The sequence below is a fragment of the Artibeus jamaicensis genome, unplaced genomic scaffold (assembly GCF_021234435.1).
Source record: "Artibeus jamaicensis isolate MK-2021 breed Jamaican fruit bat unplaced genomic scaffold, CSHL_Jam_final scaffold_474, whole genome shotgun sequence".
NCBI classification, from domain to species: domain Eukaryota; kingdom Metazoa; phylum Chordata; class Mammalia; order Chiroptera; family Phyllostomidae; genus Artibeus; species Artibeus jamaicensis.
Window position 1 is genome coordinate 628138 of NW_026522046.1, and position 18149 is coordinate 646286.

At 35.4% G+C, this 18149-nt stretch overlaps 1 long non-coding RNA gene across 1 annotated transcript; it reads left to right on the forward strand.

Annotated features, from left to right (window-relative positions):
- Positions 1–3461: 3461 nt before the first annotated feature.
- On the forward strand, positions 3462–17701 carry LOC119039085 (uncharacterized). The gene is made up of 3 exons (XR_005080547.2): positions 3462–3567; positions 16446–16561; positions 17380–17701. It is a non-coding gene; the product is annotated as an uncharacterized LOC119039085 (long non-coding RNA).
- Positions 17702–18149: the final 448 nt, after the last annotated feature.

Sequence of the window (18149 nt, forward strand, 5' to 3'; positions counted from 1 at the left end):
GCAAAACAGTAACAATCTAAACAATTATGAAATACCAACCCTATTGTGGTGCAGACGGCGCACACATTTGGGAGAGTTTTAGGAAAATATTTGCCATAAAATATATTTAAATGTTATTCTTATACATATTTTTGAGAAATGAGCTACTCATATGTAAGTATATATGTTTGTAAAAGACCGAATGGGTTACCTGCTGGCCACAGAGAAAACCAAAACTGCGTGCAGTTCACACTTTCAAAAAGAGCAGACTTGGCATGTTCCCGCCTGCTCGGGAATGCTCTCCAAGTTTTGAGGTATCCAAGCAACCTCACAACCCTGCACTATCTCGTGGGTCTAGGAATGCCAAAGGCCACCATGGACTGTCCTGGTGACAACCATGCAGTGTTCTTTAATGCATAAATAAAACTTTCGAGAAAAGAAAGGTCTAGAGGGAAAACAGTTCTAATGGGTGCACACAGTAGGCTTCCTTAAAGAGATGAAGGAGGTCTATAGTGTGGGAGTTAGAAGTCGTGTATGAGTTCTTTCCAAATGGTGTCTAATGACAGAAGATCAAGCTAGGAACTGGAGACATCTGTGAGATTCCCTCAGTGAAAGGTTTAATGCTCCTGATAACTTTCCTTTTGATTATGGGGAAGTCAAATATAATGCAGATATAATTAACCTTTTTAATGTTATTTAGTTATCCCAACCACTCAGCAAACCTTGAGATGCATGTACAGCAGCAGTCCACGAGAACGACTGCAATCACGAGTTTCAGATAGTAAACAGGTGACATGATTGGTGGAGCCCGTGATGCTGAGGAGCAGTTGTCAGCTAATGACTCAGGGAGGGTGTTAGATCTATCACCCAACTGAATCTTACCCAATACTACAGGAAAATGAATGACACTTCGGTTAAATTAATATCAGTAAGTATTTATTTAGTATATAGTATGTATTGGATACTCTGCAAATACTATGCCATTTTATAATCACAAAATATCCATATTTAAAATGAAGAACCTACAATCTGAAGATGGAAAATAATGTTCCCTGGTTTACACAGCTAAATAGTGACAAATCCAAAATTCAAATCCTATCTTTCTTGAATTTATAGTATGGCAAAAATTTCTGTTTTTTCCTCAATATTAAAAAAAACATTTGCATTATGAATATTTTTTAAAAACTAGAGTCTTGATTGCACCAATATTGACATTTATTGTATTCACTATTTTTAGGATTTAAGTTTTTTTTATTTTTTATTTTTTTTAAGATTTTATTTATTTATCTTTAGAGGGGAAAGGAAGGAGAGAGGGAGAGAACTGGCCTGCAACCCAGGCATGTGCCCTGACTGGGAATCGAACCATGGTTGCTTGGTTCCCAGGCCCGAGCTCAATCCACTGAGCTACACCAGCCAGGAGGATTTAAGTTTTTTTAAAAGATTTTATTTATTTATCTTTAGAGGGGAAGGGAAGGACAGAGGGAGAGAAATATCAATGTATGGTTGCCTCTAGTGCGTCCCCTATGGGGAACTGGCCTGCAACCCAGGCATGTGCCCTGACTGAGAATCAATCTGGGATCCTTTGATTTGCAGGCTCATGCTCAATCCACTGAGCTATGCCAGCCAGGGTGGATTTAAGTTTTAAAGATGGAAACCACTTCAGGTAGTTCTGAAATGTATTTATAAATTTCAGTGACTTATTTAATTGGTCTCTTTCCAGAAGAAACTGCTGTTTTGAAGTTGGACTCTATCAGTCCCATTGGTGTTTTATACTTGATGTCACATGTATTAGTTGAGTCATGTGTGTGTAAACATGTATAAATTGCACACAATACACATGCATGTGATGTACATATATGTCAACTCATATATGTTTATACGTAGTTTTGACTGTTTTAACTTTACTAGAGGATACTATTCTGCATCTAGATTTAAAATAAAAACCTCAACATCTTATTTTTAAATTCTATTCATCTTGATAAATGTAGCTCAGATTAATTAATTCTTATACTTGTATAGTAATAATATGCATGGGTACATTGCTATTAATTCATCTGTTCTCCCATTGTTAGATATTTATGCTATGTCATTTTTGCTATTAGAAGTAATACATGATAAACATACTAATTATTTTTGTGTGTTTGTGCTAGAGTTTTAGGTATATATCTAAAAGAGAGATTGGTAGGTCATAAGGTACGTGGGTTTAAACTTTAGTAATTGTAACACTTCACAGTAGTAAGAGCTCCTGATACTGTACATACACCTTAGCAATTACTATTTTTAGAAACTTAAACTTATGTCAAACTGATGGATATGAAGATATTCTCTTGTGTGATTTTCTTTTTCCTGATTACCATTAAGGTGGTACATGTTTTCACAAGTCTCTGTGTTGACAGGGGAAAACACGTTCTCGTGGTGCCAAGAGAAAAGTATTTCCTGAGACCAGCACAGGAGGATGGCACTCTGTGGTATGGTTTATTGACGATGTAAAGTTAAGGGATTAAAGGGGTTTGCCTCTTGACTTTCCAATGTCCCATTTTCATCATTTTACCATGGAAATGGTCTAGTCTTGTCTTCAGCAAGGCCAAAGCAAAAGCCAATGTCCAGAGTTTTTGCTTCCTATTAAAGCTCAGTCCTTTGGAGCCTGCTGGCAACTGCTATGTAATCTCAGTCCCCATCCAGATAGTTGGGCTTGTTCCCAGCTGCTCTGGTAGCAGAGTCCATGTGGCTGTAGGCCATGTGGCTGCTAAGGCCACATGGCTATGGAAAGAGGACATCTGAGTATGGGTCACCTGGGCAAGAGAGAGAAAGGAGGGGAGAGAGAGGAAAGAGAGAGGGGGGGAGAGAGCTTCTTTGTTCCCCTGGGATTATATTAGCCTGGGTTCGGGACAGACCAGATGCTTTTTCAAAAGAACCAATCAACTTCCCAAGCTTTCTCGGGTTTTGGATAGGTCCACCCCCTAGTTAGACTGGCAGACCTCTATGGTCCAGCACCTCCTCCCATGCCCCCCCAATAATCCAGTATCAAAGGGGGTGAGGGAGGAGTGTTAATCCCCTTGGTGGAGCTGTGTGTCCCTGGAGTGTAAAAAGCTGTAGCTTCATAGTAAAGCAAACAGGTTTATGCTTCCCAGTTTATTAAGCTCAAGGTCTAAGTCCCTTTGCTCCCCTTTCCCATTAATAATTAAATACTGAAGGTAACACATGAGCTTTGAGTCATCATCATCAGAAATGATTTCAACTATGTGGACAAATTTTTTGACACCCTTTAAAAAATGAAACCCAAATTCCTTATTCTTAAAATGTGGAAAGATTTTATGAATCACTCTAACAGAAAAAAGGAAAAGGTTATGCTACTTCAGAGGCGAGGTGTAAAAGTCTGTGGCTTCTTGCTTACATGTTGTTTTGGATCTTTTTCTGGGGGGGTGGAGCTGGAGCAGGGGAGAAGAGCCAGCTGCCACATGGTGAGTGCATTCATGCAGCCTATGAAAAAGTCTGTGTGGTAGAAAAACAGGCCTTTTGACAATAGGCAGCAAACAACTGATGGCCCCTGTCAATGACTTACCAAGGAACTGAGACCTTCTTCCAAAGGTGAGCCATTTGGAAATGGATCTTCCAGACTCAATCAAGCTTCTGATTGTAGCCCTGGTTGATATTTTACCTAAAAGCTCATGAGAAACACTGAATCTGAACCACTCTCAAATTTCAGATCCAAGGAAAGAGTGGCATAATAAATGCTGTTTGTTTTAAGCAATTAAGCTTTGGGGGAATTTGATATTCATCAATACATCTTTTGAAGCATCCTCATCAGGAATTTGTTAGTCTTTATACTTTCTCAACTTTATATTAGATTCGTTTTTGTTTTCTAATTGATTTGCTGGAGTTTTTTGTCTATTCCAGATATTTATGCAAATAAATTCTCAGTCTGAATTTCTTTTCAAGTTTTATTTTTATGCAATGTTTTGTCATATAAAAATATTGATTTTAATCTATTCAAATATGCTAATAATTTCCTCTATTATAAGTGGGTTTTGAGTCAGTATAAGAAAACCTTTGTAGAACAACTAGTGATATCTTTTTATTTCTTTTTACATGCTTAAATATTTCTTTTTAATATTTAGGTATTTAATCTACTTGAAATTGTGTGTTTCTGTGACTCTGTAGTATAAGTGATTGAGGTATAAGTCTATTTTCTAATATAGATAGCAAAGTGATTCCCAAAGTGAAGTATGTATTGTCTTCCCTTTAACCTAAAATGACACTTTTATCATACACAGTTATATGTATATATGTAGAAAAAAAGAGAAACCTATGCTACTTCGGAGGCTAGGTATAAAAGAAAGTATATTTGTACCAATAAAACACACTATTTTAATTATTTTATATTTGCAATAAATATTGATATTGAAGTAGGTAAAATTTCCTCACAGCGTTTTGCTATTTGAAGTTTTCTTGACTCATGTGGAACTTGTCCCTTTTCATATAAATCCTGTTACTATTCTTATTTGTGACTTATGAAATTTATAAGTTAACATATTTTAATGGAAGGGGTATATTTTATTGAGATGTTATTTTGCTTCAACTAAGTTGCATTATATTCAGAAATATTTTGAACAACTTTTAGTAGATTTATTCCTAAGAAGTTTATAATATTATTATTATTATTATTATTATGTGAATGTTTCCTTTTGAATTACATGTCACTTGTTCTATTACACTTTCCAATAGATTATTGATTTGAATATATTAACATAGCTTTGAGGAAACTTGTCAAACTCTATTATTTATTTCCTCCCTCTCCACCCGTGATTCTTTTGGTTTCTATATAGTTGCTTATATCCACTTCATATGAGGTTACTTTTATTTCTGTCTACTCAATTATCATGTCAGTTTATTTTTAAATGTATTGTCACCTCATACTATGGAAGTTGAATGAATGAGTGGGTCATAGCTGGTGACCTTGTCTTTGAAGTGAATGTGTCTAAAGGTTTATTACTACATATTTGTGGTGCTTTTCTTCCTCGATAGATGCTTTTATCATATTACAGAGATTCCCTTCTATTTTAAGTTTGTGATGTGATTTTCCAATCATAATTAGTGCTGTATATTATTGAATATCACATTTACATATCTGTTAGAGACTCATCTAGCTTACATACTTCTTTTTTACAGCTTTTAATTTTTATTTGTTTTTAATTACATTTGTTGAGTATGCTATCACAGTTGTCCCAATTTTCCCCTTTTGGCCCCCTCCATCCAGCACCCCCTACTCTTCAGGCAATCCCCACACTGTTGCTCATGTCCATGGTTATGCATATATGTTCTTTGGCTACTCCATTTCCTACACTGTACTTTACATCTCCATGGCTATTCTGTAACTACCTATTTGTATTTCTTAATCCCCTTCACCTTTTCTCTCTATTTCCCTATCCCCTCACCTTTGACAAACATATGTGACATATATGACAATACATATCTCTTAGAGACTCATAATATTTCTCAAATATTTCTTAAAAACTCTTCTATTTTCTAAAATCTCTTTTATCTCTGCCCTGAGTGAAATTCTTGATATTATCTCCTATTTTTCAAGTCTGCTCAACTACTGTATCCATTCTAGAGTTCATCACCTAAATCAGTTTTTTTAATTTAATAGGTATGTTTTTTATATTTCATCTTTCTTTTTTCATTTGTGCATTATTTGTATAATATTTCTCAATTTTTTAAAAACTTAATTGTTTATTCCTATTACAGCTGTCCCAGTTGTTCCCCTCAGTACCCCTTCACCCAGTGCACTTTTCCCACAGTCAATCCCTGCAACTCTGCTCAAGTCTATGAGTCATGCATATATTCATTGTCTAATCCACTGAACTTTCTTTCAACCAGTCCCACCCTCTCTCTGCTCTGTTTCTTGTTTCTGTGCCTCTGATTCTATTTAGCTCATTAGTATATCTTGTTCCTTAGGTTCCAGTTTTAAGTAAGATCATATGGTATTTGTGTTTCATTGCATAGTTTATTTCACTTAGTATGATAATCTCCATTTCTATCTGTGCTGTCATAGAAGGTAAGATATTTTTTGTTTTTTACCACTGCATAGTATTCCATTTTAGAAAGGCACCACTTCTTTTTTTATCCACTCATCTACTGATAGACACTTAGGCTGTTTCTAAATTTTGGCTATTGTAAACAACCTTGCTATTAGCAATGAGGTGCATGTATTTTTTGAATTGATGTTTCAGGATTCTTTGGATATATTCCCAGAAGTGGAATCACTGGGTCAAAAGGCAGGTCTATTTTTAATTTGGTAATGAAACTTCATATTGTTTTCCAGAGTGGTCGCATCAGTCTGCATTCCCACCAATAGTGTACTAGGGTTCCTTTTTTCCACACCCTCACCAGTACATGTTGTTTGCTAATTTATTAATAATAGCCATTTGGGCAGGTATGAGGTGGTATCTCATTGTAGTTTTAATATGCATGTCTCTGATGTCTAGTGATGTTTAGCATTTTTTTCATTTGTCTATGGGCCATCTATATGTCCTCCCTGGAGAAGTATCTATTCAGGTCCTTTGCCCATTTTTTAAATTAAATTGTTTGGTTTCTAAGTGTTGAGTCATAGGAGTTCTTTATATCTTTTGAACGTTAAACACTTGTCTGATGTATCAGTTTCAAAAATGTTCTCCCATATATCAGTCCCATTTTTGTTTTTGTGATAGTTTCTTTAGCCATGCAGAAGCTTTTTAATTTGATATAATCCCGTTTGTTTATTTTTTTCCTTGATTTGCCTTTCCCTATATTGGCAAAAATATTGCTATGGGGAATGTCTGAAATTTTACTGCCTATGTTTTTCCTCTAGGACTTTTATGGTGTCACAACTTATATTTAAGTCCTTTATCTAATTTGAGTTTGTTCTGGTGTTTGGTGTAAGTTGGTGGTCTAGTTACACTTTTTGCATATAACAGTCTACTTCTCCCAACACCATTTTTTGAAGAGACTGTTTTTACTCCATTGTATGCTCATGCCCCCTTTGTCAAATATTAATTGACCATAGAGACATGAGTTTATATCTGGTGTCTCTATTCTGTTCCACTGATCTATGTGTCTATTTTTATGCCAGCACTGGGTTGTTTTGATTACAGTAGCCTTGTAGTATAGTTAATATCAGGTATTGTGATCCTTCCAACTTTGTTCTTTTTTCTCAAGATTGCTGATGCTATTAAGAGTCTTTTCTGGGCCCTGGCTGGTACAGCTCAGTGGATTGAGAGCAGGCCTGCACACCAAAGGATCATGGTTTGGTTCCCAGCCAGGGCACATGACTTGGTTGCAGGACAGTTCCCAGCAGGAGATGCCCAAGAGGCAACCATACACTGATATTTCTCTCCTTCTCTTCTTCCCTTCCCCTCTAAAGATAAATAAATAAAATCTAAAAAGAGAATTTTTTGTTCCATATAAATTTTTGAAATATTTATTCTGTATCTGGAAATGCACCCTTGGTATTTTAATAAGAATTGCATTGAATCTATAGATTGCTTTGGGTAGTATGAATATTTTAAAGATGTTAATTCTTCCAGTCCATGAACCTGGTATATGCTTCTATTTATAGGTATCTTTCTCAGTTTCTTTTTTCAGTGTTCTATAATTTTCTTAGCATAGATACTTTACATCCTTGGTTAAATTTGTTGTTAAGAACTTTATTTTTCTTGTCACTATATTAAATGGGATTTTGTATTAGTTTTTCTTTCTGATAACTCATTTTCAGTGTGTAAGAATACCATCAGTTTCTAAAATGGACTTTGTATTCTGCTACTTTGCTGAATTCACTTATTAGGTTGAGTAGTTTTTGGTGGAGACTATAGGGTTTTCTGTGTACACCATCTCTTGCAGTGCTCACTTGGTGGAGATGTACTCTTTTAGCCTTCTTTTGTCTTAAAAGCTCTTTATTTCACTTTCCATTTTAAATGAGAGCTTTGTTGGATAGAGTAGTTCAAGAGCAGAATTTCTGATGACTGTGATTTTAGATCTCAAGCCGGGACAAACTTTATTGATTTGTATCATAAAATATATATTGCTTTTTAATGGGGCTATGTCATTTTAAAGTTTTATTTTACTATATATATTCTGTTATCTATTTTAAGTTTGAAGGGTTGGAAATGGCTATAAGCCAAGAAGTTAAAAACATTGGCTAAAAGTCTATATGGTTTTGAGGTATAATTGTTATATTAATCTTTTTTTAATCAAAGGAGAAAGAAACTGGAGTTTTAAATGTCACATATGCTAAATACTAATTCCATGTCATTTTTACGATATTTAATTGTTTATGCTTTTACTGTTGTGCCAAATTTTTCCCTCTTTGCTCTTCTCCACCCAGTCCCCTCCCATTTCCTCAGAAAAATCCCATACCATTCTTCACTAGATTTCACATATATGTGAGATCATATGGTATTTGTATTATTTACTGACTATTTCACTTATCATAATAGTTTCCAGTTCCACCCATGCTGTCACAAAGAGTAAGAGTTTCTTTTTTTAACTGTTACATAGCATTCCATTGTGTAAACCACAGCTTTTTCACCTGCTCATCTACTGCTGGGCACTTGCATTGCTTCCATAGTTTGGATATTGTAAATAATGCTGCAGTGAACATAGGGGTGCATCTATTCTTTTTAATTAGTGCTTTGTTTCTTCAGATATATACTAGAATTGGGATCATTGTGTCATAAGGCAATTCCATTTTTAATTTTTTGAGGAAATTTCCTACTGTTTTCCACATTGACTGCACAAGTCTTCAGCACACCAATAGTGCAGAAGTGTTTCCTTTTCTCCATATTCCTGCCAGCACTTGCTGTTTGTTAATGTATTAATGATAGCCATTTTGGCAGGTGTGAAGTAATATTTCACTGTGGTTTTAATTTGCATCTCTCTGATGGCTAGTGATAGTGAGCATTTTTTCATGTGTCTGTAGGCCCTCTGAATGTCCTCCTTGGAGAAGTGTCTGTTGAGGTTATTTGCCCATTTTTTAATTGGGTTGCTTTTCTAGCATACAATGGAATAAAGACAGTCTCTTCAATAAATGGTATTGGTTAAACTGGACTGGTACATGCAAAAATAAAATGCAGCAAGACCACCAACTTACACCATATACCAGAATAAACTCAAAATGGATAAATGACTTAAATATAAGTTGTGACACCATAAAAATCCTAGAGGAAACCATAGGTGGTACATTTCAGATATCTCATACAATATTTTTGCCTCTATGTCTTCTAGGGTAAGGAAAATAATGAAAAAGTAAATAAATGGGAATACATCAAATTAAAAAGCTTCTACATGGCTAAAGAAATCATCATCAAAAGGAAAAGGGAGCCTACCGTATAGGAAAACATATTTGCCAATGATACATCAGACAAAGGTTTAGTTTCCAAAACATATAAAGAACTTATGTGACTCAACACCAGGAAGTAGTTTCATGTCATTTTATTTCAACTCATAACAACTCATTGAGATCTTATCACATTTTATGAATGTAAAAATGAAGTTGCATGATTAATATGATTTCATATTTGTACTCATGTTTCCCTGTTTCCAAAACACTTTGTTTTCCTGTTCCATGAGACAGTTAGAGGATTTTTTTGTTTACTTGCATCCAGAAATGCCTCTTTTAATGAGGAAGATTCAACCCATAGATACATTTCTTTACCACACATAACTAATAAATAAATGAGAGAACAAGTCACAAAGAAATAAAAAAGGAAGAAAAGAAAACAAGAAGTAAGAAAAAGGATAACTAACATTTGTACAGTACTTCATAGGTTGCACTGAGCCTTGGCATGGCTACCTCATTTGGCAGTGCTTTCACCAGCCCTCTGTGGACTGATGCCCATCTCGCAAGTGAGGGAACAGATGTGCAGAGCAGTGAAGTAACTTGACTAGTTCATGCAACTGGTAGGTGGAAGAGCTGCAGTGAGGACTAAGATCTCTTAACCCTAGATATTTTCCTCTTTTCACCACATCTCATTGTGTGGTTTCCTTCTCTGATATAACTTGATAAGCATTTCTGTCTTCCTTTAGTTGGGAAATTGCAATGATTTATCAGGATAATCTATATCCAAGAATATTTAAACAATTTTTATCAATTTTTATACATCTATTATTTGACCACAGTATAAACCTGAAAGATATTTGTAGCATATAAATAAAGTTAGGGTTGACCAGCTGGAGAAGTCTGAGAGGTGGAGTCAAAGGACGTCCTTTTTGAGGCTGCTGTGTGAAGACTATCCTTGGTAAAATGATTAGGTTACAAATGTTTTTCTGCTTGTTTTCAAGTACATGATCTCTACTTTTCAATGTTTCTCTCATTTGAATCTTCTCATTCTTTCTCTGTGAATTAAATGCCTGATAATTTTAGCCTTGTTCTCAGGCCTTCTCCTAGGCCTTTAAGACTTCCAGTATTTAGAACCCACCCCTATATGTAGATATTCTCAGAATGAAGAAATACCTTTGAAATGACTAGAATGCTCCTATTTTAGACTTGCTATTTTAATAGATGGGAGTCTTTAGTCCCTGGAAGTGTTTAAGCACACGTAAAAAAAGCCAGAGAGGGGAGTAAGCAGGGGTTAACATTTTTAATTCTCTCCCTTTGAAAATTTTTGAACAGATCAGGCTATAGAAAGGGTCCATAGTAAAGCATATTGTCCCCACCTGGTGGAGATCCAGCATAGCTGCCAGACTCTTGGTGTGTCGTGTAAACTCCCCGGACTCCATTTCCTAGAGGTTTGGAGGGCTTCATACCTATATTCCTGGGCTTCTCAGCATGTGTCTGAGCCCTGCCAACAGAAGTCTGGTTTCTCTTTATTCCAGCATTCTGAGGTTCTAGAGAGAACAGTAAATTATTTTCTGCTCCAGCAAAGGGTCATGATGACCCCTATTTTGAGGTTTTGCATACTTGGAGGAGACTCACTAGATTGGCTGCTGGTGGTGCTTTATATCTCAGGAATTATTGTATCTTCTCAGAGTGAGGTCTCCACCAGATGAAGAGGAAGCTGAAGTTGAGCATAACCCTGACTTTAGGTTTTGAAGGCGTCCCTCCTCTGTTTAATTAAAACTGCCTTAAGGCCTTCTAATCCAATTTGTTTTGAGTTCACAATATATTACTAAAATTTGCTGACTGTTTATCTCTCAATAAAGAACTTCTCTTATAAGAAAATAACTTAGGCATTAAGGCATTTGGACAAGTAATGTTTTTTCTGTTATTTGAATTTAGAATAATTCTTTACCCAAGATAACTGTCAATAATATAATGACAATGGGAAATTTAAGTCAAGAAAATTAAAGTTATCATTCTCAAACTCTGTAGAAGAGAGTAAGTAGATCACTATTTTGTGTTTGGAGATCAAATTAAAATTTATATTTTACATAAATATTATCAGAGATTTTGCTCCTGACATAGATGTGCAAATCAAGACAAAATGATTGATAAGACTTGGTCTAGTTTACGTGATTTGTAAGTGGGATGGGGATTATTTAAATCCACATGTAATGGTTTGTGGATCCAGGCCTTCTTCATCAAAGCATGCTACCTTGGCTCTGGTGATAATGTCAAGGAGAACACCTTTATTTCACTTTTAGGCAGAAAACGAACCACTCTCTTCCAGTGTAATCTACTCAATTTCTTACAAATGATCAGAAAACTAGGGGTACTAGTACAAGATGAGGAGTGTTACAGTCATGGAGAAACAGCTTCCCTCCCAACCCTCAGCTGTGTATTTAGTCATAAAGTCCCAGGCACAAATCTGAAGCTTTCTTTGATTCAGAGGGTTTTGTTTCCCAACCAACTTCATGTGAAATCTTAGCTACCATTAACACCTGGTCTTTTAAAACAAAGGTGTAAAGTATATGTTTATAAATAAACTTGAGAAATTTCCCAGGGTCAGAAGTTATTTAAAATAGAATATAATTATAGACAAAAGATGAGAAAGTTAGATAAAAACTTAGTTATATAGATATAAAAGTTTTATTTGTGTATGTATGTGGGTCAGGCTGGACATAATCTTTTCGTAGCCTATTGAGAATATTAGCCAAGCTTCACCTGCTTTTAAAATAATCAAGAAAGAACATCGATATTATGGTAAAAATTACAACACAAATTACAAAAGATATGTATGATATATTGAATAAATGTGGGGGTAAAAATACAGAAAGGCAGGTTCTGTTGCTCCCTAGTTTTATGACCTTGTATACTTACTTAACCTGCATGGGTTCCTGTTACCTCCAGGATGGAAATGTGAAAATAATAGTATGTCTTCATAGGAATGCTATAAGAATAAAATAAATAAATACACATAAGGCAACTAGGACTGTGTCTGGCCTATAAACCATTTAATGGCTGGTAACTCCTGGATACTATGCCTATATACGTATGTCTGTATGGCTATAGCTTAGAACAGAAGCCGAGTATTTGGGGAAAACCTGGAGGAGAGGACAAAAGAAAGATGGAAGCCAAGAGAATGATGTTATAAAGGGACATACAGAAAAACAAAGGGATGAAGAGAAGGAAAAATGTGAAACAAGAAGTGGTAGAGAGAATGATGAGTGGGAGTAGTCTCTCTAAATTGCTGTTGGAGGATCTACTTTCTTATTCACTGGTCCGTAAGCCATGGAGGCCAGGAGGGGGATGTGTGCTTTCTTCCTAGGTATGGTGATTTGCTAGTAGTTTGTTAGTCATTCATCAGATTCTTCCTCCTCCTCCTAAAAATCTATACTCTGAATTGAATAATCACCAGGGGAAAATTATACTTTGGGCTTCAGCTTTAAAAGATGAACAACAGACATATACTCAATGCATATGGGTGTACATATACACACACAGGTCAATAAATGCCAATATGTGTTTAAATACAATCTCTGTGATCAGAAGACAATTGTGGCATCACTAAGTAATGTAGAAAAAGAGAACATTTTACATCTGTATGAGAATACAAAGCTGTCTCTTCAAATAATGGTGATAATTTGTTTCTCTCAAATTCACAGCCTGTACATCTCACCTAAGCCAACATGGAGTATCAGCATTTCTGCCACATAATTGATAATTCTGCTGTGCATTGTCAATACAGCACTTGCAAAAGTCTGTGTAAGGTGCCTGATATTTCAGGCACATGAATAAATGGCTATGCTAATATTCCAGTAGACTTTAAGTTCAATTCCTATATTTTAAAATGATTAGAATTGGAATTTAACTTCCTAAGCTCCTTGATCTCAAGACCCAGAAAATATGCCACCACTGATCAATCACTTTACATTGCTCTCTGGCCTGTACAAATGGTCTGTGCAAGAATTATTCGTTTAATCCACCCAGATGTTGCAGAGTACAAAGAAGCCATATTCATAGTCATATTTGCAAGAAAGCCTTAGATACAGTCTTTGTGTTTGGTTCTAGGAATATGTAAATATGTCCCTCTTTTCCTTCTGCTTTCAGTTATTAAAGATTTTTTAAATAAAGACCATTTTAGGTGCTTAGGAATTGTGTAAAAACGTTCTTAGTATTTTTTCTGTATCATCACTTTGTTGCACAATTTATTATCTTATATTTTTTCATTATTTTTAATTGAACAAGTTTTTTGGATGTTGGTACATTCCCTTTTAATTTGTGGCACTTCAAAATCAGGGTGAAAAGAGGAAAATCTCTCATTTAAAATGGATAGTAAGACTGTAATTGAAAATTCATATTATGTCATTTGTTTAATTAAATGTGAAGATAGATTTTAATCTGTGTAATTATTTATACAGGATAAATATCCTTTAGATAGTACTATCCATGTTAAGGCAAACCTTGTTGAACATTTTGTAGAGTTTTGGTTACTCACCAGTGGTTTTCTTTCAATCCATAGCCATTATGTGCCATAAGTTTAAAGAAATAAGCAAAATGGAAAACTGAAGATTGCCACTGAGCTACTAAGTTATCTGAGTTGCAGGGCTGACTCTTCCTTAGTGGTAACAAGGACATCTTAGCATAAGGGAATGTTAAGGCCCAGGTTGATCCATGAATGCTTAGGAAAGCTGTTCAGATGGAGAATTGTGTGTTGCCTGTGGATGACATTCCAAGGAAATAGAATAAACTCCGACTATGTTATCTCCACTTATTTCAGTTAAAAATACTGATATGAGCTCAGGTAAGGGTATTCAGCATCTGATAAACTTTAAAGTAGATGTTCTTTGCCTTTTCACAGATGAGGAAATTGATACCTAAAGAGGTTAAAAAACTCTGCTAGTAGAACAAATTAGTCAAGTTTAACAAAGATAACTGTCTTTCACACTTATAAAATATTAAATGTTAAGTGAATATTCAATACATCCCACTTTTTGTGAGGTCTCATTCTCTGGATCTTTGTGGATAAATCATTCTAAATTTCATTCAAAATATGCAAATATTTTTGCATATGAATATTATGCTTTATAAAATTAATATTATGCAAGTATTCAGATTACATGTGACTATTTCCATAGCGTTGATTTGCAATTATCTCTTACTTTTCTGAGCTTTCCAAGGTAACACATGAAGCAACTACATTTATTTCACAATCTTGCAAAATACTCACTAGGCTACTAAAAAAAGCAGAGCTTGACCTGAAACTCAGGTTTGTCTTACCAAAAAGTTTTGTCTTTCCACTACACCAATTCTAACATGGCCCAGATTACGTACAAATATTCTCATTTGAATACTGATGCTTTTCAAAGAAACGTTTCACTTCCCTGGACATTATTCTTTGCAAACTGATTTAAAGAGAATTGAATAAGTGTGATATTAAAATAGGGCACTGGGTCTCCCTACAATTTGCATATTTTTTCATCTCTTCAGAGCGCCATTTGTCCATTTACTACTCTTTGGCCACACAGTGTTCCAGGCTTGATAGAGTTTATTAGGTATTGAATAAACTAATTCATTAGTCTTGCTACTTTCCCACCCTACTAGCCTATAAGTCTATCATCATACTGAGAAGGATTAAAAACATGTTAGAATGAGAAGATAAAGCAGACACTACAAGAATGTCTGGACAGGGAAAATCTCCACAAAAAATGTTTCCTGTGAATTTACAACTTTAAGAGGATTACCTCTGGAGGAGTGTTGGTGCCTTTTTTCCAGAGTAAGCAGTTGTGGGTCAAGTTGGGCTCACCTTTTAGGCCCCAGCTTCATTAAGAGCTCAGCACCCCAGGAAGAGAACTGGCTGGGTTGGTCAGCACCTGAATGAGTAAAGCTTTATTATACTGTGGAAAGGGGGTGTTTATGTTCAGCCTTAACCTTGTACCTTTGCACACTGGGAATCCTCAGAACAAATTCTGGTTGTTGCTGTCCTTTAAAATAAACGTTATTGAGCTACAATTGCATAAAATAAAATAGAACTATTTTAAGAATACAGGTGAATGTATTTTGGTAAATATATAAATTTTTGGTGCGAACACCGTACAATCAAGATATGTAATATTGCCACAATCCTAAATAGTTTTTTCATGCTGCTATTCAGCCATTCTATCTTAACTCCAAACCTAAAACAACCACTGATATGCTTTTGATTATAATGAATTAGTTTTGCCTTTTCTAGGATTACATATGAATGGAATCATACAATACATACTCTTTGTGTCTCTCTATTTTTCTCAGCATGTTTTGTTCTTCCATGTGGTTCCAGATATTAATAATTTGTTTGTTTTTACTGCTGAGAATGTACTGCTAATTATTTAGGTATTCACTTGACTTTTGACATTCAGTGGTTTTCATTTTGGAGCTATTATGAATCAAGTTGCTATTTACATTTGTGTATGGTATTTGAGGGGACATATATATTTTATTTTAGAAATGAAATCTAGACATGGAATTACTGGATTATGTGGATTGTGTATTTCTATCATTGTAAGTAATTGCTAAACTGTTTTCCAAAGTGGTTGTATAATTTTACATTCCCACTAGAAATGTGTGAGCGTACATTTGCCTATATTGAGATAATCATATGGTCTGTCACCTTTATTCTGTCAATATGATAAATGACATTAATTTATTTTTGAATGTTAAGCAATACTGCATTTTTGGTATAAGCCCCATGATCCTATTTATTTATTCCAGGATGTTAGTTTCTACATTTCTGTTTCTAGTAATGTCTTTGTCTCCTTTTGGTATTATAACATAACTTGGAGAGTTTCCACTCCTCTTCCATTTTCCGAAAGAATTAGTGAATTTATATTATTTCTACCTTAAAGAGATTATCAGGATTCACCAATGATTCCACTTGGGCTTGAAATATGTTTATAATGAACCCAATCTTTAAAAATAAAATTGGGCAAAATAATTTTCTTAACCATTTGAAAGCTGCATTTGTCCTAAAAAAATTGTCTGTTTCATTGAAGTTATTTTAGTCAGTTCAGGTGCTGTAACAAAGTACCCCAAGCTAGATTGCTCGCAAACAACATCAATTTGTTTCTTACAGTTCTAGAGCCTAGAAGTCTGAAATCAGAGTGCCAGCATGGTTGAGTTCTGGTGAGAACCCTCTTCAGGGTTGCAGAATGTGGTCTTTATTATTGCCTCACATGGTGGAAAAAGAAGGTAAAAGAGCTCTCTGGTATCCCCCTCATAAGGGTGATAATCCCATTTTGAGAACTCAACCCTCTTGATCTAATTACCACACAATGACCTGCCTCCTATTATCAGTACACTGGGGGTGAGGGTTTCAACGTTTGGATTTGGGAGGACACACATATTCAATCCATTGCAGTTGTCAAATTATTGACATTAATTTGTCTGTAATAATGTATTCTCTTGCTATCCTTTTCATGTTGGGGAATCTAGAGTGATAACCATTTGTCATTTCTATTATTGGTAATTTCAGCTTCTCTATTTTCATTATCAGTCTGCCTGTTGGATAGGTAGCTAGTTAGTTATGGAAGGGAGCAAATGGAATAAGACATACAGCCTGAATCACTAGGGAGCTGAATTGAACATTAAGCCTGATTCACTAGAAAGCCACAGTATTCACCTGCTCCCCAGGGCACAGCTGCATTCTCCATTGAGGGGTCTTAATCTCAAAAGTGGGCAGGAAGATTTGGCTACTGGTCATTAGTTGGGATTCTTGAAGGAGGAATAAAACAGCAGGGGGAACTCCTTTACTAGGCACATGCCCAGTAGAAGCCAAAATGGTGACATAAAGGGGTGGAGTCCAGCTTTGAAAACTTGGTTAAAAGAGTGGATTGGCTGGGGAGGACCCAGGCCAAGACCATGAAGAATAAGAAAGAGATTGATTAGTTTGAAAGAAAGCATACTTTCTCTCAAGCCCGAGGTAATAAAACCAAAGCTTAACAAAGGCCTGTCTGGTGCACATTTCTTCATTTGAATGTTTGTTCCCTTGCATTTTCTCTTTGTAACAGCTGCAGGGCTCCAAGTGCTGTCCTGGGTGTGGCAGCACGGTGCCATCTGGAGCACCCCCAGGACCAGAGACTTACTTAGTCCAGCGAAGCAGAGACACTGCACGTTACTAGAACCCAGGGTGATGGCTCTACAGTTCCAGATCCTGACCCTCCTGGTAGACACTTCTGCTTCTCAGGCCCAGGATTTAATCTGTGGCAAGACAGAGCTGAACCACCGGTCATGTATGACATTAGGCACCTTGGGGCAGTCCTGATTTTTTTTCTTGAATAAATCTTACCACTACATCTAATCATGGGTCCTTGAGATGTTTTTCTTGTGACTCTGTGGATAAACACTATTTCTGCCATCAACATGCCAGGAAGTATGTCAATTTTCTATCATTTTTTGAAGCCCAGCTTTTATTTGATTGATATTTTCCCACTTTTCCATATCCTGTTCTAATAACTTATGCTTTTACCATTACTATTTCTTTACTTTTACTTTGAGTTTAGTTAGTTCTTCATCTAATTGCTTAAGGTGAAAGCTTATGTTGTTGGTTTATACCTTTCTTCTTTTTGCTTGGTTGTTTTCATTTTTGTTTAGTTCCAAGTATTGTATTTTCTAAAGTTTGGAGATTTTATTTAAAATATTTTTATTTTGTTGATTCTAATCTGAATAAATTTTGATCAAAGAACATGCCCTATATGATTTTAATTTTTAATGAATATTTCACATGCATTAAAAATATTGTGAATTCTGCTGTTGCTTCATAGATAATTATAGGGGAAAT